The 25,846-nt window shown below is 44.4% G+C and overlaps 1 long non-coding RNA gene across 1 annotated transcript; it reads right to left on the bottom strand.

The window, feature by feature from the left end:
* Positions 1–420: 420 nt before the first annotated feature.
* On the bottom strand, positions 421–24,594 carry LOC122456902. The gene is made up of 3 exons (XR_006276065.1): positions 24,544–24,594; positions 7,617–7,789; positions 421–673 (listed from the first exon to the last, which is right to left on the bottom strand). It is a non-coding gene; the product is annotated as an uncharacterized LOC122456902 (long non-coding RNA).
* Between the last annotated feature and the right edge of the window lie 1,252 nt (positions 24,595–25,846).

Here is a 25,846-nt window from a genome sequence, read left to right on the forward strand (position 1 = left end):
TTATTGGGTCATTTAGTGCACTAGATGAGGTACACCATGTTGTGATAGGCACATGTAGGACCCATACATCTTGACAGGTGTGTTGTGGGGGGTATCAATCATTGTAGCCGTGGAAATATGTCTGCAGGTTTTACATCTGTTGTTCTGGCAGGGTCGGTGATGCCTTCAGTTGGTGTGTCCTGGTCTGTGGGGAGCTTGCTTCTGATGATGAGCTTGGCAAGGTTGGGGGGCTGGTTGAAAGCCAGAAGAGGGGGCTTAGGAAAAATTTCTTTCAGGATATGATCCCCATCAAATATGGGTTGTAATTGTTTAATAGTACCCCTTATGGGTTCCAGTGTGGGGTGACAGGTGACAACAAGTTGTGTTCAGTCAGAGGGGGGGTTATTTCCATATTGAAGCAGGTTCTCTCAGGGTATTTGGGTGGCCCATTCCATGATGCAATCTACTTCTCTGATGGAGTGTCCTTGTTTGGTGAAGGCAGTTTTAAGACTTTTTTCTCAGAGCATATTCTGTGGTATCTGTGTGCCTGGCTGTAGATAACAGATGTCTTGAGGTTGTTAGGGTGATAAGTGGATCTGTGAAGATAGGTGTGGTGATCCATGGGTTTCTTGTAGATAGTTGTCTATAGGGTTCCACTGTTCAAGCTGATTGTAATGTCACTAAAAGTCCTGGACTGAACAGAGACATGGGATTTATGGTTTATTACAACAATATATAACCCACTAAACTCCACCTCCACAGATTCTCCCGCTCTTTTCCCCAGTGACAGAAGAGATGTTAACTGGCTACTACATCTTGAATGACTCCTTGAAGTATGTGCTAACTACTTACACTAAACAACATGTTCTAGCTTATATTTAGTTGTGACACTCTGAGTACCTTTCCCAAACCTCAAGAGGAGCTTTCAAGCTTACAAAGCTCATCTCTCTCACCAACAGAAGTTGATCCAATAAAAGATATTACCTCATCCACTTTGGGAGGATCTGTCAGTAAAAATCAACACCTCTCCCCATCTAGGCATGGCCAATGACAAGTGACCTTGGAAGTCCTTGTAGCTGGCTGATCGATATGGCCAATAGGCATGAATCTGATTAGCCAAAGGGAAGTGGTTCCATTAAATATCTCTGCTCAGTTTACTTTTATTATTTGTATATTAGTAGCAACTAGAGACCCCAACGTGCTATGCACTAGACAGCCACCGCCATGGAATGAGACAGCCCTGACTCCAAAGAGTATACAAACAAAATAGATAAGACAAAGGTGTGGGGGAAAGGAAATATTATTTTCCCATATTTTACAGATGGGGGAACTGAGACAGAGAGAGAGTAAGGGCATGTCTACACTGCCCCGCAGTTGAGACTACAGGAGCAGGAATAGCAGTGTGCACCAAATAGCTGCAATATAACTCCCCCACATGGGCTAGTGAACAGAGGGCTGCAGACAGAGGCATTTGAGAAGGAGATCCCCTGCTGAAAAAGAAGCAAGCACTCAGGCTTGGTGTGAGTGGGTGAGCTTGTTTGTCTGTTTGGCTTTTCTTTTGGCTTGCTTAAAGTTTATAGTGTGGTCTATTAGGGACTGTGTTTTTGGGGACTGTGTGGGAGTGGGGGACAGAAGCTCCTAGCTGCTAGCTGAGTGGGGACTAGCAATGCTCTAGTCTCCAGTCCTTTGATCCTTGTGCACCCTTGTGCACCCTTTGTGTTAACGAGGGGGACAGGGCTGACCTAGGAGCGAAGGGCTTAAAAGCCAGACACTAAGTGACCAAGGCGAGCTAGTGAACAAAGGGCAGCAAACAGGGCAGTTTGTAGGTGGGAGAAAGAATAAAATCAGCGTGGATCAGAGAGGACACCTCGCTAATGCCAGCACTGCTCCTAGCCCCTCCATTTGCACCTGTGTCTGACAGAGACCCTGACCATGGATGCCTCTAACCCAGTCCTGGTGTGGATTTGCAGAGACAGTGACCTGCATTTCCTTGTCAGAGAAACCAGCCTGGGGAGTCTATCCATTGTGAGAGGTGTCCACTGGTGGAATCACTCAGGAAGCAGGCAGAGGAGCTAGAGGAGGAGGTGGCTAGGCTGAGGAGCATCCACGAGGAAGTCCTTCAACATATGCATATGGAGACTTCTAGGATTGAGGAAGCAATCCAGCTGGAGATGATTACAGTGGCACCACCATGGGAGAAGGAAACAGCACCTTCACAGGAAGGAAACTGGCTTCTGGTTACTTCTGGCAGCAGGCATTGTTCACCCCTGTTCCCAACCCACCATCCATAGAGATAAAAAAGAGTATGCTGTCATGGCAATGAGGGATGAGGAATCCCCCCAAAAAAATAAGGTAGAGGAGGAGAAGCCAGGTACCCCTAAGAAGGAGGATCATGTCACCACTCCCAAGAGGAAGTGAAGGGTGGTGGTTGTCAGCAACTCCCTTCTAAGGGGGATGGAGACACCCATCTGCAGGCCTGATCTGGCAACCTGGGCTCAGGTGTGCAGCCTGCCAGGGGCCTATAACAGATACATTCTAGAAGGATTGCTGAGGATCCTCCAGCCTGCTGACTAGTATCCCATGCTGCTCATGCATGTGGGCACTCATGATACTGTGAGGTCTGACCCTGTGCAGATCAGAAGTGACTACAGGTCACGGGGAGCAAGGGCGAAGAATTGGGGGTAGAGGTGTTTTTCTCATCGATCTTTCGGGTAAAGGGTGGGTGCCCAGGCAGATACAGACACATGCTGGAGGTGAATGCATGGCTGCATGGATGGGCTTTGGCTTCCTCAACCATGGGATGCAGTTCCGAGAAGAAAGACTGCTGAGCAGAGATGGGGTTCACCTATCAAGGAAGATGAAGAGTATCTTTGGATACAGACTGGCTAGCCTAGTGAGGTGGGCTTTAAACTAGGTTTGACGTGGGCAGGAGACCAAAGCCCACAGGAAAACCCAGAACATGGAGAGCTGGTTGAAGGGTTGGAATCTGGGGGAACATGGGCAATCACAGCAGGGACCAAGTAGAGACAAGACGGAATATAGAGGGGAAATCTAATGAACATCTTAGATGTCTGTACACTAATGCAAGAAGTACATGGCATGAACAGGAAGCATTAGAAATACTAGTGAATAACAACAATTACAACATAATTGGCATCATAGAAACTTGGTGGGATAATTCACATGACTGGAATATTGGTATAGAAGGGTACAACTGGTTCAGGGTAACAGTCGGGGGAAAAGGGAGGAGGTGTTGCCTTGTGTATCAATGATGTATACACTTGCACTTAGCCTACGAAGGAAGTGGGAGGCAGACCTGTTGAAAGTCTCCGGTAAACATAAAAGGGGTAAAAAACAAGGGGGATGTCATGGGAAGGGGTTGCTGTAGACCAGGGATCGGCAACTTTTGGCACGCGGCCCATCAGGGAAATCCGCCGGTGGACCAAGACGATTTGTTTACCTGCAGCGTCCACAGGGTTTGGCCAATCGCAGCTCTCACTGGCCACAGTTTGCTGCTCCAGGCCAACGGGGGCTGCGGGAAGCAGCACGGGCCGAGGGATGTTCTGGCCGCCACTCCCCACAGCCCCCTTTGGCCTGGAGCAGCGAACCATGGCCAGCGGGAGCTGCGATCGGCCGAACCTGCGGACACGGCAGGTAAACAAACCGGCTCGGCCCACCAGGGGCTTTCCCTGATGGGCCGCGTGCCAAAGTTTGCCGATCCCTGCTGTAGACAATCTAACCAGCCAGATGAGGTGGATGAGACTTTTTTTAAACATAAAATACACAATCATCCAAAGCCCAGGACTTGGTGATGATGGGAGACTTCAACTACCCAGACATCTGCTGGGGAAAATAATACAGCAGGGCACAGATTATCCAACAAGTTCTTGGAATGCATTGGAGACAACTTTTTATTTCAGAAAGTAAAGAAAGCAACTAGGGGGGAGACTGTTTTAGATTTGATTCTGACAAAGAGGGAGGAACTGGTTGAGAATTTGAAGTTAGGCAGCAGCTTGAGTGAAAGCGATCATGAAATGATAGAGTTCATGATTTTAAGCAGTGATATTAGGGAAAACAGCACAATAAAGACAATGCACTTCAGGAAGGCAGCCTTTAACAAACTTAGAGAATTGGTAGATAAGTTCCCATGGGAAGGAAGTCTAGGGGGAAAAAGAGTTCAGGAGAGCTGAGAGGTTTTTTAAAGAGACATTATTAAGGGCATAAGAGCAAATTATCCTAACGAGTAGGAAAAATAGGAAGTCTGGCAAGAGACCACTCTGGCTTACCCAGGAAATCTTCAATGACCTGAACCTCAGAGAAGAGTCACACACAAAATGGAAACTATATCAAATTACAAAGGATGAATATAAAAAACAAACAAATCACCACCACAAGCACACTGGGACAAAATTAGAAAGGCCAAGGTACAAAATGAGATTAAACTAGCTAGGGACATAAAGGGTCATAAGAAAATATTTTACAAATACATTAGAAGCAAGAGGAAGACCAAGGACAGGGTAGGCCCATTACTCAATGACGGCGGGGAAGACAATAACAGAAAACACAGCAATGGACAAAGAGTTAAATGTCTTTTTTGTTTCAGTTTTCACCAAAAAAGTTAGCAGTGATGGGGGGAATCTCTACACAGCAACTAGACACCCGGGGTTGGCCCATGCCAGCCCACTGGGCTCATGGGTCTCGGGCTGTGGGTTTCATTGCTGTGTAGACTTCCAGGCTCAGGCTGGAGCCCAGGCTCTAGGACCTTGTGTAGTGGGAGAGTCCCAGAGCTTGGGTTTCAGCCTGAGCCCAAAGACTACACAGCAATGAAATAGCCCCTCAACCTGAGCCCCAGCCAGCTGGCACAGGCCAGCCGTGAGTTTTTCTTTGCTGTGTAGACATACCCTGTATGATTAACATAGTGAACATAAGTGTAAATGGGGCAGGATCTGAAGCTAAAATAGAAAAAGAACAAGTTAAGGGATTACTTAGACAAGTTAGATGTCTTCAAGTCAGCAGGGCCTGATGATACACATCCTAGAATACTAAAAGAACTGGCTGCAGAGATCTCTGAGCCATTAGCAATTATCTTTGAGAACTTGTGGAGGATGGGAGAGATCCCAGAGCACTGGGAAAGGGCAAATATAGTACTCCTCTATAAAAAGGGGAATAAGAACAATCCAGGGAATTATAGACCAGTCCAGGGATGAAAGTAAAATGGAGCTCTTACCTGTACAGGGCCAGTTCTGCCCCCCCCAGAAGGGGCAGGGCCTCTGACGGAATGGGTAAGGCTGGGGTCAGTGTCCCCCAGCCAGCGCATCTGCGCTGCCTGGCCTGTGCCACCTGGGGCTCCAGAGGTGATTTAAAGAGCCTGGGGCTCCGGCCATTGCTGCTGCAGTAATGGCAGTGGCAGCCAAAGCCATGGGCCCTTTTAAATCACAGCCCCAGGGCAGCTATTTCTTTTGCCCCCTCTCCCACCATCAGTGGCTGCAGGGGGGAGCAAAAGGGGCAATGACATTAAAGCGCTGCAGCAGGGTCCTTAAAAGCACTGCCGCGGCAGCCCTTTAAAGCCAGCGGTACGGGCCGGTACTGGCAGCTACTTTTACCGGTACACCGACCTGGCCTGTACCGCCTTACTTTCACCCTTGGACCAGTCAGTTCATTTGCGCCATAATCTTTCCAGGTTCTGAAGGTAAACAATCAATTGTAAACACCTAGAAGAAAATAAGATGAAAAATAACAGTCAACGTGGATTTGCCAAGAATAAATCATATCAAACCAATCTAATATCCTTTTCTGACAGGGAAACAAGCCTTGTTGATAGGGGGAAGTGGTTGATGTGCTATATCTTGATTTTAGTAAGGTTTCTGATACAATTTCACATGACCTCATAAACAAACGAGAGAAATGTAGCCTAGCTGAACCTCCTCTAAGGTGGAGGCATAACCGGTTAGAAAAGCATACTGAAAGAATGGTTATCAATGATTCACAGTCAATATAGAAGGGCAAATTGAGTGGGGTCCCACAGGGATCTGTCCTGGATCCAGTTCTATTCAATATTTTCATAAAGGATTTGGATAATGGCATAGAGAGTACACTTATAATGTCTGTGGATAATACCAAGCTGAGAGGGTTTGCCAGCACTTTGGAAGACAGGGCTAGAATTCAAAATGATCCTGACAAACTGGAGAAATGGTCTGCAATAAATAGAATGAAACTCAATAAGGACACATGCAAAGTATGACACTTAGGAAGGAATAATGAATTGCACAAATACAAAATGGGAAATGACTGCCTAGGAAGGAGTATTGCAGAAAAGGATCTGGGGGTTCTAGTGGATCATAAACTAAATATGAGTCAACAATGTCAAACATAAGAAATAATTCTTCTACTATACTCAGTATTGATAAGGACTCAACTGGAGAACCATGAGGAGATAGTCCAAAAGAAAGCAACAAAAATGGTTAAAGTTCTAGAAAGCATGACCTACGAGGAAGGATTGATTAGTCTGGAGAAGAGAAGACTGAGGGGGGACATAACAGTCCTCAACTATATAAAAGGTTGTTATAAAGAGGAGGGTAATAAATTGTTCTCCTTAGCCACTGAGGACAGAATAAGAAGCAATTGGCTTAAATTGCTGCAAGGGAGACTAAGGATATACATTAGGGAAAACTTCCTAACTGTAAGAGTAGTTAAGCATTGGAACAAATTACCCAGAGAGGTTGTGATATCTCCATCATAGGAGGTTTTTAACAACAGGTTAAACAAACACCTGACAGAGATAATACTTAGTCCTGCCTCAATTAAAAGGACTGGACTAGATGACCTGTTGAGGTCCCTTCCAGTCCTACACTTCTGTGATTCTATGGATGCTGTGGGCATGAACTAAAAGGTTCCTAGTTCACATTAGCATACTCCTCTTCAAACAGGACTACGTTAATGCAAAGTAGAAACCTTTTAGTTCATACTTGCAGAGTCCATATGGGAGAGTGACAGTGCAGCACTTCGGTGTGCACTGCTATTAACACTCTGATTGAAACAGAAGTGTAGCCACAAGGATGGGAGTGACAGGAAGTACTAGCTGACCTGAGTATGTACTGATAGTCTCTAACGGGATTAACTTGGAGGAAGCTCTCCCCTCACACCGCCACACATCTATTTTTAGCATGCTAGCTCAATTGGAACTGACATGGGTATGTCTCCTTGAGGTGGAATTTACACCTTCCAGCTTGAGTGTAGACAAATGTTAAGTGACTTTTTCACAGTTACTCAAGAAGTCAATTAGAGAGCCAGCAATTGGACCCAGAACTCCTAAGTCCCGATCCAGTAAAACAATCCTTCTCACGTACTTGAAATGCACTCATTTCTGTTTACAGCATGCATTAGTGAATATTTAGGCCCCTGAAACAATTCAGTCGTGAGAACAAGTTGATGTGTGCCTGGAAGAAACAATCAATCGAAAAGTCAATGATCAATTTGAATGACATTGAATGGCAATCTATATGACACATCCTTTGAAAGCAGTGTTACGGGATGGGGAGGGAACAATCAGCTCATAAACCAAGGCATAAAATAATTATTCTAGTAAGGGAAGGGGAAGTATATCCTCCAACTCTTGGAAAATTGCAAATGAACCTTACCTGGTAGATACGTCTAAAACATATCTCTGCCAGGAGCACCCGTTTCTCAGTTAAACAAGTATATCTCCATTGCCTTCCTGGAATTATTCCTAATTTGCATAGGTGTAAGCCAAAGGATAATCAAGCTAAATGTTTTCAGTGGTGTTGATTGAAAATGTTCTGGTGCTGTTTTTCTGTTGGAAAATGCAGATTTGACAACATTGAAATGTTCTGTAGGAAGATATCAAAATTTTTGAAACAATTAATTTTGATACAGTTGAACCATGTTGTTAAAGTCAAAATGTTTCACTTAGATTTTATCATTTTGACTTTTGCTACATTGTATTGTATTATATTATAGTTGAAATATTTTGACTTTAATATTATTTTCTGAATGATAACATTACATGAAAGTAGAGTGGATACAGTTAAGACAATATGTCATTTAAATTTTTCTCTGAACAAAATTTCAGAATTTGAAAATTTTCTCTTCCTCATTTAGAACAACAAATAAATAAAAATATTGGAATTTCCCTTGGAAGGGGAATTCTAGGTTCTGACCAGTTGTAGGTTTCAGCAAACAGACTGGTGCTACCACAAGAAAACAGAGCAAACAGTCTAACTTTGCATTTAATGGGATGTTATATAGATACAATAATTAATAACCCCTAATGACATTCTTAAACCCCTAAAGCCACCATCTTGTCCTTCTTCCAGTCCCTCCTCAAAACTCACCTCTGCTGTAGAGTCTATGAAAAACCGCCATCTGATAATGGTTAGGCAGGTGGTGAGTCGTGATTACTGATACAGATCAGCTAAAAATTGTTCACACAGCTACTCTGTGCTAAAAAAGCCTAAAATGTTTAGGTTCCTAACTCCGGTTAAGATCAATTGAGTTAGACACCTAACTCCATTAGGTGCTTTTGTGATTCCCATTAGGGATCTATCTGCATCTTTAGGTGTCTAAATATCTTTGTAAATCTGGTCTTTACTTAAGTACCTTGCTCATGTGAAGCCTAAAAGGACACCCTGAAGTTGCTGATATATTTATGGATGTGGTGTATAATCACAAAATATATTTTGCTGGGAAGTTTTTCAAACTGCCTTGCACATATGTTTGCTTTATAAAATGTCATGCTGAGAGAAGAATTTCTCTTTTAGATGAAGAGGGAAAGAGTTGTCCCACGGGTTGTGTTTTCAGAACACAGATAACATTTTCAAGAGTCTTATGTCACTTTTTGAAAATGAGACTTGGGCATTTCTGAAAATTGTATCCATGAGCCTCAGCTGATATAAGACCATTGGCCCTTGGTGGTTTATGTTTTCTCCATGTATGTGTACAAAACAGTATTTAAAAACAAAAAAAACCACATCATATTAAATTGATAAGGCAGAAAGACTCACTCTTTAGGAAACAACAAAGATGACCTTCATGTGTATCAAGTCTGGGCAAAGATTTGGATGTGCCTTCTGAAATCAAGGTTTCAGATGCAACCCTGCAACTGAAATAGCGCCAAGAGAAGGGTGCGTGGGGAGGGGGGGGCTAAGATTTTCAGGCAAGGAAATCTACTTTTTAATGTTCAATCCCTGCACAGTCCATGAACAATGGGTTGATTTTCTGCTCTGGCAACTGAATCGTGTTGTAATGTAAATAATATGCTATCATACAGTCCTCCCCTTGACAAAAAGTTAAAAAAAAAACCCTAGCATGTAGCTGGCTACACTCATACTATTGCTCATTAAGTACATCGGGATGGGACAGCATTAGACACTCATGAAAAACTCTGCCAAGAGAAAGTTTTCGTTTTCATCAATTTATTTTTAGTAGAGCAGCTGGGAAATCCAGCTGAGTGGAGTGCTGGAGCACAGAGCGGAAAAAATGGGATTTGAAATACATTTCAGGATCTCTTTACCCAAGAGTGAAAATTCTAGCAGGCAACTATCCTGACCTAACTGGCCAGGAACAGCCCCTTTCCCTACCCTCCTCAAACCTCCCTGCAAACACTTACCATTGATGGAAGGCCCAGATTCATTCTAATTACTAGTGCTAAGCACCTCCTGATGACCATCCTCAGCCTTCATTGATTTCAGTGAGGGTATTCAGCTGCTCTCAGGTGGTGCCCAGTATCTGGCCAGATCAGGCCTACTTTGAAGGTGTGGTATTAATATATGTATATTATTCTTAGACGCCGATTACCAAAGTACCTGAATGCTCTCCAATAATTATTAAAAGAACGGGTTGCTCAAAATTCATTCAAAAAGTCTTGCCCTTAATGGAATCTCAGCTGGCTAACAATGTTCCATCATCCAGAACAAAAAAATGTAACCAGAACAAAGTGATGTTCAGCCAGAAGCTTGGCTGAGTGCCTCAAGTTCGCCACATTTGGGTTTGGATGGGAAGCAGTTTCCCAAGGTGAGAGGCTGAAGACACAGCCAAGATGCCCCAGCAGAGCTCAGCTGTCAAGATGGCATCAGGAAGGAAACATTGTCTTGAAGACCTGGCTCTAGGGCGGGTTGAACAATTATAAATTTTGAAACTTTTTGACCAAACTAATTGGACAAATGTTTCAGCTCATTTTTCACAGAAAATTCACCGTTTTGTAACTTGGTCTGACGGGGTCCCAGGCCACGTAACGCATTAGAGGTTATCATTAGCATCTTGAGTTGAACCAAGGACCAAATAAGTTGCCTGTGTAGTATGGGGTAGAACCACACATGTAACGTGTTCACATCAAACCAACCATCTCAGAAGGAGAGATCTTGTGTTTTGAGTCTTCCAGGTGCTTTTCAAGGGACAGTATATCAGTAACCCTATCCTGGAAGCAACAAAGGCTTGAGTATCTGAGGGGAGGTCTATAGCAGAGAGGGAAGTTCTCAGTCTCCTGGCTAAACCACAGAAATGCAGCTACCAACATCTTTAGATATCACAGTGATAGGCACTTCACACTTATTACAGACTAGAAAGATAGTGCCATCTCATCTATGAGCCACCACTTTCTGCATATCCCAAACCAGAGACAGCTCTAACAGGACCAAAAGGCTCCCAAACGTATGGCAACAGCCAATTAAAGATGCAGACACAATCCTCCTCCATTTCTACAGATGAATTTGTTGACCTTCCAGCTTCAACTTCTGTCCCCTTCAGTTTCATTCTCAGTCAATGGGCCAAACCTCAGATGACCTTTATTTAGTAGACTAGGGGGGAAAGGTGCTTTTTAAAATCAAGTGAGCTAAATTGGTTTTGCAGACATGATCCAAAACACGCCTTCACAACTAGTGTAGATAGAGTTTAATACCTTTACCATAGGGAGGAACCTAGGGTTGATCTCACCAGCTAAATTGAGGTAAAGGGTGTTACCCTGCATCCAGACTAGGAGACAGGTCACAGTTATCCAAAACATGCTTGCTACTCTTGACCACATTTCCTAGTCTTGACAAACCTCAGGGATGAGTTTAAGTTACAACACGACCAGCTGGCATGATTGTAAAGGTGTTAAACTGTGCATACACTAGGACTTTGATTTGACTAAGATTTTTCAAACGTGTATCGTTAGAACATATTAACTGCCATGTTCTAACTAGTAATGCCACTGAGCTCTTATATAGTGCTTTTCATCAGTAGATCTCAAAGCACTGTAAGACAGTGCCATTACTCCCCTTTTACAGATAGACAAACTGAGGCACTGACAAGAAAAGTGACTCATAACAGCTCACTCAGAAGCAGGGGCATAGAACCCACAGTGTGCAAGGCCAAGGGCAGAGCCTCGGTTCACTAAACCATTCTTCTTCCTAACTGAGTCTCCTTCTAAAAGTCTAATATGCACAAGACATGCTGCCTATAACACCCACTAAGCTGGCTGAAGCCTGGAGGGGAATCAGAATTACACAGCGTCAGGATACAAAGACAAAACTATTACAACTAATGTAGTCTTGGGGGACTCCTAAGGGCTCCCAAAATGAACAGTGGAGTTAGACCACTGTAGATTCAACTGTTGTTTTGCTCTTTGAAACACTGATATTTCTGTGGTTGCAGCCCCACCATGCCCTGCTAAACCCCCATTTGCATGCATTAAGGGAAAGTTTACCATATTCTTCCTTGGCCTCTCATGAACCTTCAGAGGGGCATTTACTCTTGTGCTGAGATGGACAAAAAGCCTACAGACCGTGTAAGCCCAATGTGGTGGCCAGGGCTCGTCTACGCACAAAATTTGTGTGAATTTAACTAAATCAGTTTAGAAAATGATGTCGTTGAATCAGTGCTACCACTGATTCCTTACTGACTGAAGTTAAATCGAGTTGGTTTCTGTTAAATGGTTTGAAAGAAACAAAAACTTTTTTGTCTTCTATTTTCACAAAAAATACTGCTGACTTGTCTATGAAAAACAACCCCCTTCCCAAAATTTCACTCTTTGGTAACAATGTGCAGCCTTTCCACCCCAAAAAAATGGAAAATTTTCATTCAGAAAAAGTCTTTTTTTTTTTTGTACAAAAAACCAAAAATATTGTCATGGAAATTTTTCCAACCAGCCCTAATCAATATAAAGTTGCCCTGAAAGTGATTTAAGAATGTTCACACAAGGGAACAGCACTAATTGGATACATTTCTGCTTAGTTAAATGGGTATAACTACTGTGTGTAGACAAGACTTTAGCGACTGTGCTAGCCATCTGGGCAGCAGTGAACTGCAGCCATAGTGATTCCATATGTAATGTCTCCAGGCAGTGAGATCATCTTAAAAAATCTGAACATTCTTTTTGATTCTTATGGTGAAATTACTAGCACCAATGGTTTAATACAACTATTCACCCAGCACCGTAATAATGAGAGATGCAGAACTTATGTATGTAGTAGAGATTCCCTCGGGGAACATGCTGTGGTTATATAACAGTCAAATAGACAGTACATTAAACCCAAACAACTATGTTAAAATGACACGAAGGGTTTGCGTGAAACCTCAGAGAAAGTCACAGTAAGGGCTATTCGCTGTGGGCCTAATTCTGATCTCACAGCTGGTTCACTTAATTGTCACTCCTTTGATATCAGTGGCATTATTACTGATTTACACCAGTTTGAGGGAGATCAGAATCAGGCCCAGTCTTCTGACCTTTGAATTCTGTGCTAACAGACTGCATAGACACTGCAGTTATTATTATTCATTATTTGTACCATCATAGCACTTAGAAGCCCCAGTCAGAGACCAGGCCTCCATTGTTTTAGGTACTGCACAAACACAGAACAAAAAGACAGTCCCTGACCCAAAGAGCTTACAATCTAAGTATAAGACAAGAGACAATAGATGGAGACAGACAGATGGGGGAGTCTGAGGACACAGTGAGACAGTATTGGTCAGCATGGTAGGCAATAGTCTCAGCACACCAGCAGCCAAGTTGTTGTTGTGTTTTTTGTAGGTCTCATGGTTAGCCCAGAGGAGGCATTTTAATTCTATCCCTCTAGTTTGAGGGGCTCAATATTTGGGGGAAAATACCCTGTGGGCTTCAATTTTTCATGTTCTTTTCTGGTTCAACTTCTATTATGATTATTAAATATGGTGTATTTGTGAAGTGTTTGGGCCCCAGTACTACAAAGACTTGGGCAAATGCTTAATTTCAGGCACCAGAATGGCAGCAGGATGACTTCAGTCATTCCCACTGTGTGTATAAAGTCAAGCAGGTGCCTAAGTCTTTGCAGGACCCGAGCCTTACAATGTGCACAGTTTATGCGAGACACAAAATGAACAGTTACACACCCTCACTTGTAGGCACTTATGCAAACTACACATGTGAGCCTATTGAGATTATCATTCGTATACCATACATAAGATCACAGAGCATTTTCTGACCTCTCCAACAAAGGGTTGATCTAGTGCTCACCAAAGTCAATCAAGCATCTTTCCATTGACATCAGTGGACATTATATAAGCCATAACTAAGCCAAAAGAAGCCTGAGTCATTGTTATTTTTAATTATGACTATATGTTAAAAGATGACATTGTTTTCGATACTATACATGATGCAAAATACAGAGACACCCTGCCTCAAAGAGCTTACAGCCGCCAATGGAGCTGTGTTGCCAGCAAGCTAGACCAAGGGAATGGGCCCGCAGAGATAGTGTGAAGGCAAAGAGAAAATTCATAAGACCATAATATAAAAATGGCCATACTGGGTCAGACCAACAGTCTATCTAGCCCAGTTCCCTGTCTTACAACAGTGGCCGGTGCCAGATGCTTCAGAGGGAATGAACAGAACAGGGCAATTATGAGCGATCCATCCCTGACTGTCCAGTCCCAGCTTCTGTTTAGTCAGAAGTTTAGGGATACCCAGAGCATGTTGTGTCCCTGGAAATCGTGGCTAATAGACATGATGGACCTAACCTCCATAAACTTATCTAACTCTTTTTTAAATCTACATGTCTTTTTGACATCCCCTGGCAACAAGTTCCACAGGTGCGTTGTGTGAAGAAATACTTCCTTATGTTAGTTTCAAACCTGCTGCCTATTAATTTCATTGGGTGACCCCTGGTTCTTGTGTTATGTAAAGGAGTAAACAACACCTCCCTATTCACTTTCTTCACACCATTAATGATCTCATAGATGTCTATCATATCCTCCCTTAGTCATCTCTTTTCTAAGCTGTCCGAGTCTTTTTAATCTCTCTTCATATAGAAGTTGTTCCATATCCTTAATTTTTTATTTTTTGCTCTTCTCCCACACTGTATTTTTTTCTAAGGGAGTAGATAATCTGACCCATCTTCGGAGACTATCAGCCTGATCCAGCATTCAGCTCAGAAGTCAATGGGAGACTTTCAATAGACATTGAAACAGCCCTTTCACATTAATTTGACTTCAGTTGCTACCACCAATCTTGCAGCAATAGGAGTCTCTAGTAGGGCTGGCCAGAAAGCAAGAATTCTGTTTTGTGAAAAATGTTCAGGTTTCGACATTTGTTTCCATTCCACACTGGAAGAAAATCAAAATATTTTGACATGTTTTGCAGGGAGGAAAAAAAAAGGATAGATAGACAAACCCTTCAGAGGCAGATCAAGGTCTCCTGGGGCCCTAGGCCAGATCAAGTGTGGGGGCCCTGGCACTGGAACTGTGGCCCCGCCCCACCCCTTCTGTCTGTGGCCCCACCCCCTTTCCGCCCCTTCGGTCTGCAGCCAGGCCCACTGCCCCACCTTGTTCCGCCCCTCCCTCCCCTTGTTGGCTTCTTTCCGCCCCTTTTTCTCCCCCTGCTGCAGCCCTGAGACCGGAGAAGCTCTGTGCCGCCTCCAGCCCTGGGGCTATAGCGGGGAGTGATTTTTCTGGGAGTTCCAAATTGGCCGGGGCCCATGCAGTAATCCACCACTGCATATACAAACTTTGTAATAACCAATAACTCAACACTTAGGGCACCCACCTCTAATGGGGGGGCCCAGGTTCAAGTCCCAAATCAGGTGGAACAGGGAGTCAACCCTGGATTTTCCAATCTCCAGGTGAATGTCCCAACCACTGGGCTACTCTGTCTCCCCAGAAAATCCATCCTGGAGCTGAGAGTTGTTTTTGTCAAAACCAATATATTGCTACAAACATTTTTAGTTTTGACAAATTGGCCTTTTCCAACGAAAAAATGTTTTGTCATAAAATTCCCAACCAGCTCTACTCTCTCGCTACTTGAGCTAAGCATTTTTCTGTATTAAAGATCTTTAGAAATATTTTTTCCCCTAGGAAAAAATCAAAATTGCTTCCATATGTAAGGAAAGTGGTTTGTGGTTTGTGATAAAGCAGATCTGTCAAATGAATGGCCAACTGGTGATTCATGTCCACTCTGCATATATTGTTTAAAGTGCTAGTTTAAAGCTGCAGCTGGACTCTTTTATTGTGTTGCAAAGTTAAGAACCTGTTATAAAATGCTACATTCTAAAAAGTGTGGTTTTGTCATTTAAAAACGCAATAAATATTGCTGGTAAGCATGACAGATTTATTACTAATTCTATAGGGCCACATTTTCAACAAGAGCCTCTAATGGTGGCTGCAACTAGGCACCTGCCGTCATTAGAGGCCCAGCTTTCAAGGTGCAAGTAATTCTGAGCAGCGGTGATGGTATCTAAGGCTTCAATATTGCAAGGTGCTGAGTATTCTCAGCGCCTAAGGGTGGGAATTTCAAAAGTGCTCAACATTGGCCTTACTCTGCTCTTTCTGGACTCACCTCCTATTGATTGCAACAGGCCAATGGTGAATGCTCTTGAAAAGCCCACTTCTAAAGGCTTTGAAGGCAGCTAATGGTGTTTATCACCAACCCAGCATGAATAGCACCAGACATGATCTGAACCTAACACCTGTCTAAGCACTGATTAGTGGGGGACATCAGGTAGGTAAATACCTAAATATTGTTGCCCTTTCTTCTGCTTCCAGTGTCCCATTCTGATCCCAGTCATTCCTCTGCTGAGCAGTAGCAGATGTTCAGGTCCTTGCAGGTTGGCTTCCCAGACAAGGGGAAGCCAGTGGTATGGAGTGTGGGAATATTCTGAGTGTAACTTGCTTTATTTACACACATACACCAGTCCTGAAATAAGATGGTCAAATAGCATACAGGGCATTCCCTTTTTCCAGGGATCTCAGCCCAACTCCAAGGCTCAGTTCCCAAGGAACAACAGCCTCAAGAGCCCTACTATTTGTACTGTTCCCTCTCTCCCAAAGCTGCCTTTATTAAAAAAAGAAAGACCATGCAAAACCCAAAACTAATAGCTAATAGAGCACATCTTCTTGCTCACACACCAAGAAGAAAAACTTAGAAGACAATGCGTAACAGTGCTTTGCCATAACAATATTATCAATTGTGCCTACAGCGATTAGTGCCTCCCATTGACTGCAAAAAGAAAAGAAAGAGCCGATAGGACTAGAACTCCTTTAAAAATTTGGGCATGATTATTTTATCCTGGGCCCTATTAAATAATATTTGCAATCCAAAACATGTTTTAAAAACCACAGTCTAGTTGTTTGTTAGTTTAGTACTCTGAGGGTAGGTATGCACCACATTAAAGCCTGGGTCACACTGCTCAGTTGTCAGAGAGGCCATTGATTAAAGGCAATAGAATTTGTACTATGTTAAAGATGGTTGTAGAAAAATTGGAAAGGGTTCAAAAAAGAGCTGCAAGAATGATTAGACATCTGGAAAACATGCCACAGAGTAAGATTAAAGAAGCTGAATCAATTGAGTTTATATAAGACAAGGTAAGAAATGACTTGAATACAGTCTACATCTATCTACATGGGCAAGAGATTTCGGACAGTAAGCGGCTGTTGAATCTAGCAGAAAAAGACATAACAAGATCCAGTGGCTGGGACCTGAAGCTATATAAATTTAGACTAGACAGGAGATACAAATATTTAACAGTGAGGGTAATTAACCATTGGAAAAAATTTACCTAGGGACATGATAGACATCACTTGAAGTCTTTAAATTGGGACTGGATGTCTTTCTGAAAGAGATGTTCGAGATCAAACAGACATTATGGGCTTGATGCAGAAATAACTGGGTGAAGTTTCTATAGTCTGTGTTATGCAGGCGGTCAAAGTAGATTATCATAATGGACACTTCTGGCCTTAAAAAAATCCATGAATCTAAGATTTTTCTAGATCAAAGCTAAAGGTACTGTGGAAATAGGGCATCCATTTCTAGATATGTCAATCTAGTACTACATTCAGGTACATATATCAATTATTGCCGAGCATAACAACTGCACAAAAGGTTTAACAATTTATATTACTTTCCTCCAGCTGAATGTCACACGACTCCTCTTTAGATCTTCAAAACTGGGTTGCAAAGCTCCTGAAAATAGGCCCTGTCATGAGATGCAAGCTCTAGGGAAGGTGGGGTTGTTTTGGGGGTGGGGGAGGAGCGGGAGAAGAGGTCGGGTTTCTGTATCCAAATTGGTTCACCTCTATAATTACTTTATCAGATTTCTAATGCACCTATCAACATGGCATCCAGCTGCCAGTTATACTGTGTTTTATAGATGTATGTGTGTTTATAAAATCAGCTTCATGAGAAATATCTTTATATAGTAAGCTGGGAGAGGAAGGGTGGCTTCGTAATTAAGAGAATACACTTGGACTCAAGGTTAAATTTCTTCAGATTTCCTCTATCATCTTAAATTCTGATCCTGCAAAGGCTTATGCACTTGCTTAACTTTACCCCAATGTGGGCAACATGAGGCAGGAGCATAAGTGTTTGCAGGATCAGGGCCTTAATCTCTCTGAGCCTCAGTCACTCATCTGTAAAATGGTGATAATAATCCTTTCTTCCCCAGGGTGACCAGCTGCCTGGTTTTCAATCAGAAAGGGTGTACAGGTCCTGATGGTGTTCAGTCAGACCTACTGACCGGACAGCCAAAGTCCAGTTATTGTAGGCAGGGAGGCATCAAGTCATCACCCACACCAGCCCCTACTCGGCCAGGGCCACCTCCTACCTGCATCAGGCAGTTGCAGCTCCTAGCTCTAGGTCTGCAGACAAGTCCCTCCTGACCCACCGAGAGAGGGCATGGGAAGGGAAAAGCAGTGAGCAGTAGAGGGAGAGGGAAAGAGGAGAGAATGGGGGACAGGGCCTCAGAGGGAAGGGGGAGGGCAGGAGCTGGGCCTCGGGGAAAGAGGCAGGGCAGGGGTGAGGCCTGGGGGAAGGGGCAGTGCAGTGTGGGTGTTAGGGGAGAAAGGGCAGGGCAGGGAAGGTTCAGTACTCCTGCTGGAGTGTCTGGCTTTTCAATATTACAAAGTTGGAACTCTACCTCCGCCCTTTGTCCAACTTGTCTATGTCAATTATAAGCTCTGTGGGACTCACAATGTGTTGTACAGCAGCTAGCCAATCTCAGTTAGGCTCTGGAGGGCTATGCGTACAAATAATAATCTCGCTATCCCATTTCTACTGCACCTACCACCATGAAGTACAGGTGTCCATTGTATTGTGTTTTATATATATCATCAAATACATCACAGATCCTTGCCTGTAATGCACCGTCTTCTTGGTATTTTTCTCTAAGGGGAAGTCAAGGGAACAGAGATGACAGACAAATCCTATTTAAAGACAAATATATCGTAGTGACAGATCACTGAATTGTTTGAACTTTTCTTTCAATGTGCAGGACCCAGCCAAAAGCCTAGGCATGGTACATTTTTTCAAAATCATTATTAAAATGCCTACAACAGTGCCCAGCTTGTGTTTAGTTTAGGAGGCCCATTGCAGCAGTGGTTGTTTTTCCAGTTTTGCGTTCCTCTAAATGTCCTTTTTGCCCTTCCCTTGTGGCCTGTTTTATAAGAAGGCCTGGCGAGGAGGAAATGTTTGAGTTACAATATGAGCTATTCACTCTGGCTGGGAAGCAAGGCTATTGTCACCCAGTATGGGCTACTCACTTTTACTTCCTCTATGGAACAAAAACAAAAACCAAATACCTTGCAGAGATCTGGGAGTTATACAATCAGGGTTAACTGTTAATAAGTTGTGGTCTTCATATATATATATACTTCCTCTCTGGAAAAAAAAACAAAAACCAAATACCTTGCAGAGATCTGGGAGTTATACAATCAGGGTTAACTGTTAATAAGTTGTGGTCTTTATATATATATATATATATATATATATATATATATATATATATATATATATATATAATCTGATTAATTATTGCAGTGTGCTGAAAATAAAAATGCACAGGCTAGTGGTGAGAGTCCAGAAGCCAAAGGTCCTGTAAATGGGAAGACTCCCAGGACCTTGTCATGAGCGATGTTCTAGTCCAGGGGTGGCCAACCTGAGCCTGAGAAAGAGCCAGAATTTACCCATGTACATTGCCAAAGAGCCACAGTAACACGTCAGCAGCCCCCACATCAGCTCCCCCTCCCCTAGTCCCAGTGCCTCCCCCCCACTGGCAGCCCTACCAATCAGCACCTCCCCGTCTCTCCCCTCACCTCCTGATTAGCTGTTTTGTGGCGTGCAGGAGGCTCTGGTGGGGAAGGGGGAGGAGTGAGGGCATGGCAGGCTCAGGGGAGGGTGCTGGAAGGGCTGCAGTGGGGGCAGAGCCTGTGGCAGAGCCAGGGGTTGAGCAGTGAGCACCCCCCGGCACATTGGAAAGTTGATGTCTGTAGCTCCAGCCCCAGAATCGGGGCTTATACAAGGAGCCGCATATTAATTTCTGAAGAGCTGCACGTGGCTCCGGAGCCACAGGTTGGCCACCCCTGTTCTAGTCACTGTGCTTTGCTCTGCTGGAGCAAGACAGTCCTAAACCCAGCACATCTGACTCCCGGGGATTTCCCCTATATGGAGGGATCGTTGGGTGACATAGAGCCACTGTGGAAACGCCTGTGCCATCCCCACCCTCTCACCTCTCTGTCAATGGGTGTGGGAGGCTGGCCAGGGGGGCGCTGACATTAATCCCTGGTTGCTGTTGGAAACTGATTCAGTTCCTGCCTTCAGGATGGTCTAACCGAATCCAGGGAACTGGCCCATACAGCAGCCGCAGGACCAAGGAGCACAAAGGACACCTCTCCGGCCTCAGCTGTGCAGGTATCTGAAAGGATACTTCATTCCCTTTTGCCTCTCCACTGAGATTGCCATCACAGATGTCAGTTAGTGGGAATGAAGCGTGGCGTTGTGTACTATGATGTGATACTCGTCACTAGGAATGAGATTAAGACCATGAGTGAAAAAGTCTGGCCCCATTGAAATCAAGGGCAAAACTCCCATTGATTTCAACGGGGGAAGAATTTTACCCCATAAACTCATTTCATATTGGATGCAGAAGAGCCAAAGTCCATTCTGAATAGTAGAATACTCTGTTGGAACATGAATGCTATAGTGCAGGGGTTCTCAGACTGGGGCTTGAGACCCCTCAAGGGGTCATGAGGTCATTACATGTGGGGTCACAAGCTGTCAACCTCCATCCTAAACTCCGCTTTGCCTCCAGCATTTATAATGGTGTTAAATATATTTAAAAGTGTTTTAAATTTATAAGGGGGAGTCCCACTCCGAAGCTTGCTATATGAAAGGGGTCACCAATACAAAAGTCTGAGAACCACTGCTACAGTGACTCTAATTGGGCTATACTGCTTTACACCAGCTGAGGATCTGGCCTTCAGTAATACTTGTGCAGCTCTGATATCAATGGTAGATTTTGCCCTTGGCATTCTCATTTGCTAGATTACTTGGTAAAGATGCTTTAAATTAGTTAGTGAGTTAGCTTCAGAGGTCATTCTTGAGCACACCTTTTCAGTTCTTCACAGATTTTGTTCTTTCTTTCTTTCACTCTGCCTTGTATGGTAGGAAGGGAGGCAGCCATCCCAAACTCACGCCTTACCATCATGTGTTCTAATTATAATTCTAGCTGGCGATTTAGTTAGCTCCGTCTGCTTGTCTCACATCTTCTAGCCACAAAGTGCAGCTGCCTCTGGGATAGAACGCAGCAGCCGTTTAACAGCCACACAGCAATACTATGCTTTTCAAAAGAGGAATTGAAGCAGCATGCCAAATCCAACTGAATGGAAAGCAAGAACTATGCAGGCAAAACGTTATTTCCTGAATTGGAACACGGACCAGCCCCAGGGAATAATAGACTCTCAGAGTGATTGCAAGATTTTTTGCACTTTTAATACAAAGTTGCATACAAACATTGCTAAGATCAGTTCCAAGATAAAAACATAAGATATTTTGCATTTCTCTAGCTCCTAGCAACCAAGGATCTCAAAGCACTTTATAAAAATTAATTAAGCCCGCTAACACCCTTGTAAGGAAGGTACTATTAATCCCTGTTAAAATGGGGTAAACTGAGGCATAGGGAGGTGAAATTACTTAGCTAGTCAGTAGCTGATTCAGAAATAACGCTGAGAAGTTCTGTACTCTAAAAAACTGGAGAAGACAAGGTGCTGGGCAAACAAAAAAAAAAGTTTTTAAAAGGCTATGATGAGTGATATTGTCTGAACAGCTATTTAAGTATCCGATTTGGTGGTGCCACCAGGGTCAGAGACAGACAATCTATGTTATGGAAGTTCTCCTGCCCATCTGGGGGTCAGACCATTTTCCCTTCCTCCACTCTAAATACTGCTGGTGCTGGCTGTATTAGCTGAACATAAAGCTGCTGATGCTAACCCCTCTAATATTGACATGCCAGAGTATTATTTGATTGTAATCTAGCCAGAAAGGTAGATCTAGTAGCTATAGCAAGCCACTGTGAGCAAAAACTCATGGTTACTATTCCAGGTTTTAACACTGACTTGTTATACAGCCATCCACAAGTGACTAACAGCTGTGTGCCTCAATTTCCCCATTAATGACACAAGAGGAAAAATACCTCTCAGGGTTGTCACTGGGGTTGAAGTGTGCTAGAGAAGGGGAAAGTAATATTATCTGCCATAGTATTAAATGATGAAATTAAAGTATCTTTTTAAAAGCAGCTGTTTGCTCTTTTGTCTCAGTTCCACAAATCACAAGTAGAATTCTCTGGAATAGATTTCCCCCCAGCCTACTTTTTTGGAATTTGACCCTCTGCTGATGCAAGATTTCTGACAAATGTTTGATAAGAATGTCTGGCTGAGTCCTCCCCTCCTAGCCATACCCAATAAGAACAAAACCTGTGGACCTTGTGTGCAGGGCCCTGCTCTAAACACTAGACGACACTCCTTCCTTGGCAGAAGAATCCTGGATCTATTTCAAGAGATCCATTTAGACACTCTCCAAAGTGAAAGGCAGGAGAATAGGTTAGCCCCACTGGCTCAGTAGCAGAGTGATCTGCACTGTTAAGAGAGGGGGAATGTGCTTAGCTCACCATGGAGGGGATTTTCCCTCTGGAACTGATTAAGGAGTGACATTTATAGGCTCAGGAAGAAATCACATCCATTCCAAGAAGACCACACAAATGGTGCCCATAACCTGGGGCACTGGGCTCAGCTAGGAGACTCTGTCCAGTTCCTGAGGAAAGGCATCCACATACCAAACCCACGGCCACCAGTGTCAGTAATTAAAATCCTTGTTGTTCATCCCAGCACACACGCCAAGAATTAAATGTTGGGGGACGAGCTGCCCTTTTACCCTAGAAGAGGCCTATATTGGCAAGACAGAGTGCCTGACACCTGCTCAGCTTACACCAACTCTATGATAAGTAGGGAATCGGGGCTGATAATATGGCATCTCTCGGGAGACCTAAAACAGAGAACTGATTCTCAAGTGGCTTGGAAAACAAGGGACTCTGGAAAGGGACTCTGGCTCAGACTCCCCCAGCTCGAGCAAATGGCATGTACAGGATGTTTTGCTCTCTCCCTTTCCTGTTTTCTCTTCTGTGTGGGCTGGCTTTTTTTTTTTTCTTCTCCTTTTCTCTTTCCAAGCCATCTCTAAGGCTAGTGCGGGGGATTCCATCTTCACTTTACTCCTGGGGCGAGTAGGAGGAGATTTAAGCCAGGTTGAATACTCCCCGAGGGTAAAAAAAAGGGGACACCTTCAATGGACACCTTCCCATGCTCTCATCCCAGCTCCTGCCCCCCACCAGAGAACAACACAGAGCAAAAACTGGAGCATGACCCCATGGGATGTTTGTAAAATCTTTGGAGCCAGGTCACGTTGTTTACGCTCTGCCTCATGTTGAAGGCTGTGCCCGGCTGTCCCATCACTGAGTAGGCTCCTCCTGAAGCTCTCCAGCACATGGAGGGGTGTGCAGGCTGTCTGCTATCCCTGGTGCACCCACCCAGCCAGACCTCATAGGCCAGAGAAGTGGAACCGTGGCCTCCCCATCCCTCCCAGCTCCCTGCTAAGTGTTTTCTGGTAGGAGGGAGTGGTCTCCGTGCTTCCAGAAGCACAGGAGCTGTGATGCTGCCCTGCTCTTGCACAGGGGGATCAAGGTGGAGAAGGCTCCTTGTGACCACCCCACCCATAGAGAGAGACATCTGGCATCATCCAGCGTTTTCCAGGCCCTGTCTATGGAAACTGTCCAGTAGGGTACCAATAAGTACTAACCATGGTGGTCGTTTTGCGATGCAGACAGCTCCCCAGGAGGGACCCCATCCAGTTCCCAGGGAGTAACAAGAGACTTTCCATTTTTCTACATGGGAGCAGGTCTTAGGGACTAGAGCAAGATGATCCTCATCCTCCCTCAACTCATTTCATAGAAGTTAGAGAGGGGGAAAGGCCCTATTAGCTCATCTAGTTCATCTCCCTGCTGGTACAGGATTGTTCCCCCATCTCATACAGGTCACCAGGCATTTGGAGATCTTATTCACTCGGCTTCAGTCCTGCTCACTCCAGATCAAACAAATAAACTCATCTGAGTCTCCTAAAGCAATGGAGGTTCTGTGCCATGCTGGCCACCTGGAGTTTTGTACTAGCATGACAATCACTTCCTTTATGCTTCTAAAGAGAAAAAACAATACCTGCCAGTGGGGCTGCCTTTGAGCATCACCATGAATGGGGGAGAAAAATAGATTGTCTATGCAAAATAGGTGCCTTGGCCAAGACACCCCCACAGGCACTGCCTGGCAATCCAGCGCCTCCATTGCCAAATGTCACTTCACCTTCAAAGTGCAAGCTGCCGTGCAGACAGGATACAGGCAATGTGACATTTGCTGAGCCTTCCCAAGCTAAAGATGCAGCGTATGCCGCAAGCCAGGCCCTCCATGCAAAAATCAGGCTAAATGATTTGAGCGTTAAGTGTGCTGCACAAAGAGCCCAGACAAAGTGCAAAGATCAGCAGTATTTTTTCAAACCTGTTTTGAAGATGCTTCTGAGTCTTCCCATCACTACTCAGATACTGCCGCCTATCCTCATGACCACAGAATATTAGCTCCAGTAGCTTTTTAGCGACTCAGCTTGCCACAGCTTCCTGCTTTAGAGCTTACCCTCTGCACTCTCCTGGAGACTTGCCAGTCCTAGCTTTCACTCAGACTCAGCTCAATCTAGCACAAGATGGGGGATGGGGACAGCTTTTTGGAAGAGTCCAAACGTACTTGAAGAATACAGAACAGCTGCTGTTTCCTCTGGGTCCTCCTATTAGAGAGAATGAAGCAGTTCACAGCACCCTCTTTAGGAGTATGTCTGGGCTAGAGGTTTTTACATATTGCCAATTACCCCGAGGTAGCTGACACTTCCCACTTCCCACCCCCACCCCACCCCGCCATACGCACGCACACACACACACACACACACACATTTGCTCCAAGCTACAAACATTGGTGATGTACCCTAGGGATCAATCTAACTGTTTATAGCCTGGAAAAATCATTTGGGGAGTTTGCACACTAACATTTCCAAAGGTGTTAACCACCTCTAGTTAACTGGCAATTGATTAACTAGAGACCAGATCTCTAGTGAGGGCAAGCCTGAAGGTATGTAGCAAGTGGGGTGTAAGTGGGCTGGAACATAAAGGAAATGGTGGGACTGGCACTGGAGGACTATCTAACACAAGGTCAGGTGCCCTTGATTTTGCTGCACGCACACTGCAAAGGGGCCGGACAGGGGGCAGGTCACAGCTCCATATGCTCTGCCCATCACCCCCAAGTGAACATGCCAGCTCAGGTTCAATACACACACCCCAGACACACCAATAAGAGCTCTGAATGTGGATGGTAGAGGGAGCTGGGGCATAAACTGGGGCACAATATGCCGTAAGCCTGCAGTGTAGACTTTCCCTTAGTGGTGTTTTAACAGGTGTTAACTGACCCAAATGTAAATTCGAATGCAGAGAGGACACAACTGTGTGTGCTTACCCCCAGGTTAGGAAGAAATGTTGGGGTGTGTCTACACAGCATTTTGGAGCGGATGGGAGCAAGCGTCCCAACCTGGGTCAACAGATTCAGGAGAGCGGAATTCACGCTAGGGGTTCTATTTTTAGAACCCTAGCATGAATCCCGCTCTCCTGAATCTGTTGGCAGAGCTTGGAAGTCACAGCTGGGGCTGGAGCTGGGTCTCTGAAGTTTAGGCTGCCCCTCTTAGGCTTCAGAGTCCAAGCTTCAGCCCAACCCACAACTTCAAAACACTATCTGTAGAGCGCTAGCGCAAGCCCCACTAGCCCCAGTCTGTTGACCTTTAGAATTCCAAATTCATGGATTCGTAGATTCCAAGGTCAGAAGAGACCACTGTGATCATCTAGTCTGACCTCCTGTACCACCCAGGCCATAGAACTTCCCCAAAGTAATTCTCAGAGCATTTTTTTTAGAAAAACATGCAATCCATTTAAAAACTGCTACTGATGAAGGCTCCACCAGAGCTGGGAGGCTCCATCTGGCTCCCTCCAAAGTGCTGTGTAGACAT

The sequence above is a fragment of the Dermochelys coriacea genome, chromosome 1 (assembly GCF_009764565.3).
Source record: "Dermochelys coriacea isolate rDerCor1 chromosome 1, rDerCor1.pri.v4, whole genome shotgun sequence".
NCBI lineage: Eukaryota > Metazoa > Chordata > Testudines > Dermochelyidae > Dermochelys > Dermochelys coriacea.